This window comes from Carlito syrichta, unplaced genomic scaffold (genome assembly GCF_000164805.1).
Source record: "Carlito syrichta isolate Samal-C Ts95f unplaced genomic scaffold, Tarsius_syrichta-2.0.1 Scaffold305141, whole genome shotgun sequence".
Lineage (NCBI taxonomy): Eukaryota > Metazoa > Chordata > Mammalia > Primates > Tarsiidae > Carlito > Carlito syrichta.
Window position 1 is genome coordinate 47,393 of NW_007249237.1, and position 3,303 is coordinate 50,695.

Consider the following 3,303-nt stretch of genomic DNA (forward strand, 5'->3'; position numbering starts at 1 on the left):
GAGTGGCCACTGCATTACAGTCTGGGTGACAGAGTGAGACTCCAACTCAAAAAAAAAAAAATCCATATATGACAGACCAATAGCCAGCTTTAAACTTAACTGGGAAGAGTTGAAAACATTCTCCCTTTAGAACAGGAACAAAACAGGGATGTCCACTCTCACTACTTCTATTCAACATCATACTGGAAGACCTAGCAAGAACATTCTGGCAAGAACAAGAAATAAAAGATATCCAAATTGGTAAAGAGGAAGTCAAACTATCCCAGTCCATGGATGACATGATTGTATACCTAGAAAACCTTAAATATTCCTCCCAGAAGCTTGTAAATCTGATAAATGACTTCAATAAAGTCTCAAGATACAAAATCAATGTGCAAAAATAGTAGTGTTCCTATATATCAACAACACTGAAGTTGAGAACCAAATCAAGAGCTCAATCCTTTTCACATTAGCCACAAAATATAAAATACCCCCAAATACACCTAACTAAGGAAGTGAAAGACCTCTACAAGAACTACAAAGCACTAATGAAAGAAATTGTAAATGACACAAATGATAAACATCCCATGTTCATGGATTGGAAGAATCAATATTGTTAAAATGACCATACTGCCCAAAGCAATCTATAGATTCAATGCAAAATCCTGTTCTTTACTAGAAAAAACAATGCTAAAGTTTATATGAAATTTAAAAAGAGCCCGAATAGCTAAAACAATTCTAAGCAAAAAGAACAACTGTGGAGGTATCATCCTGCCTGACTTCAAATTATATAATAAAACTATAGTAACTAAAACAGCATGGTATTGGTACAAGAATAGATAGATTAAACAGACTGAATAGAGAATTCAGAAATAAAACTACATTCCTATAACCAACTGATCTTTGACAAAGTCAACAAAAATAAGCAATGGGGAAAGGACACCCTATTTAATAAATGGTGCTAGGAAAACTGGCTAGCCATATACAGAAGAATGAAACTGGACCCCTATCTCTCACCATATACAAAAATTAACTCAAGGTGGATCAGGCTGGGCTTGGTGGCTCAGTCTGTAATCCTAGCACTTTGTGAGGCCAAGGTGAGTGGACTGCCTGAGCCTGCAAGTTCAAGACCTTGTCTCTACAATAAATCAAAAATTAGCCAGGCATGGTGGCACACTCCTGTACTTCTGGCTACTTGGAAGGCTGAGGTGGGAGGATTGCCGGAGCCCAGCAGGTCAACACTGGGATGGCCTTAAGTGTGCCACTACACTCCAGCCTGGGCGACAGAGTGAGACTCCAACTCAAAAAAAAAAAAAGATGAATCAAAGACTTAAATGTAAGACCTGAAACTAAAAATCCTAGAAGAAGACCTAGGAAACACTCTGCTGGACATTGGACATTGACCTAGGCAAATAATTTATGACAAAGACCCCAAAAGCAAATGGAACCAAAACTAGACAAATAGGACTTAAACTAAAACACTTCTGCACAGCAAAAGAAATAATCAAAACCTAGTGAATTTGAGAAAATATTTGCAAATTATACCACAGACAAAGGGCTAATATCCAGAATCTACAAGGAACTCAAATAACTCAACACACAAAAAAACAAATAGCCACATCAAAAAGTGGGCAAAGGACATGAATAGACACTTCTCAAAGAAAGACACACAAGCGGCCAACAAATACATGAAAAAAATGCTCAACATCACTAATCATCAGAGAAATGCAAATTAAAGCCACAATGAGATATTGCCTCACATCAGTCAGAATGGCCATTATTATTAGAAAGTCAAAGGACAACAGACACTGGCACGGTTGCGGAGAAAAGGGAATATTCATCCACGGTTGGTGGGGCTGTAAACCAGTTAGACCTCTGTAGAAAACAGTCTGGAGATTTCTCAAAGAACTAAAAATGAAATTACCATTTGATCCAGCAATCCCACTACTAGGGATCTACTCAAAGGAAAAGAAATCAATATACGAAAAAGATACCTATACTCGTATGTTCATGCAGCACTATTCACAATAGCAAAATCATGGGACCAACCTAACTGCCCAACAACAACTGACTGGATAAAGAAAATGTGGTATATACACATCATGTAATACTGTGCAGCCATAAAAAAGAATGAAATCATGTTCTTTGCAGCAATATGGATGGAGCTGGAGATCATCATACTAAGTGAACTGACTCAGAAATAGACAACCAAACGCCACATGCTCTCACTCATATGTGATAGTTAAACAGTCACAAGATGGAAATAATAGACATTGGGGACACCAATAAGGGAAAGGTAGGAAGAGGGGTTAGGGTTCATAAACTACCTATGGGGTATCATGTTCACTATCTGGGTAATGGGCCACCCCATCACTACACAATACATCCATGTAATGAACATGCGTGTGTACCCCTGAATCTAAAATAGGAAAATAAAATAAAAATAAAGGGCAACCCCCTCGGGTTCCCCCTACTTGGGAGCTTTTCTGTCCTCTCAATAAATCCTGCTTTCTAAAAAAAATTAAAATTAAAAAAATAAAAATAAAAGAACTTTCGACATTACATAATTCTGCTTTTTCATATGGGGATGAAATCTATTTCTGAGAAAGTACCTATCTTGCTCAAGAATAATATCCAAAACCTACTAACACCATCTATTTTCTATAATTGAAAAATCATGGCAATGTTGTGCTGTGGAAAAGGGAGACGGATTTATAAATCCGGAGCGAGGTCCTGCGTGCTCGAGGCCGCTGTGGTGTGGAGACTCCCGGGCGAAGCCACCGTCACCATGTCTGACCAGGAGGCAAAACCTTCAAGTGAGGACTTGGGGGATAAGAAAGAAGGAGAATACATTAAACTCAAAGTTATTGGGCAGCATAGCAGTGAGATTCACTTCTAAGTGAAAATGACAACACATCTCAAGAAACTCAAAGAATCATACTGTCAAAGACAGGGAGTTCCAATGAATTCACTCATGTTTCTCTTTGAAGGTCAGAGAATTGCTGATAATCATACTCCAAAAGAACTGGGAATGGAGGAAGAAGATGTGATTGAAGTTTATCAGGAACAAACAGGGTCATTCAACAATTAGATATTCTTTTTATTTTTTTCCCTTAATCCTTTTTTATTTTTAAAAATACTTTTTTTGTAATGTGGTGTTCAAAACAGAATTGAAAACTGGCACCCCATATCCTAAAACCATCTGGTAATTTGAATTATAGTGTTCATTATTCATTATTGTTTGTTTTCATTGTGTTGATTTTGGTGACCAAGCCTCAGTCCCCTTCATATTGCCCTTTCCTTTTTAAAAATTACATGTATGCA

General features: G+C 37.5%; 1 pseudogene; it reads left to right on the forward strand.

Annotated features, from left to right (window-relative positions):
- The first annotated feature begins 2,765 nt into the window (after positions 1-2,765).
- LOC110595909 lies at positions 2,766-3,070 on the forward strand (annotated as a pseudogene).
- The last annotated feature ends 233 nt before the right edge of the window (positions 3,071-3,303 follow it).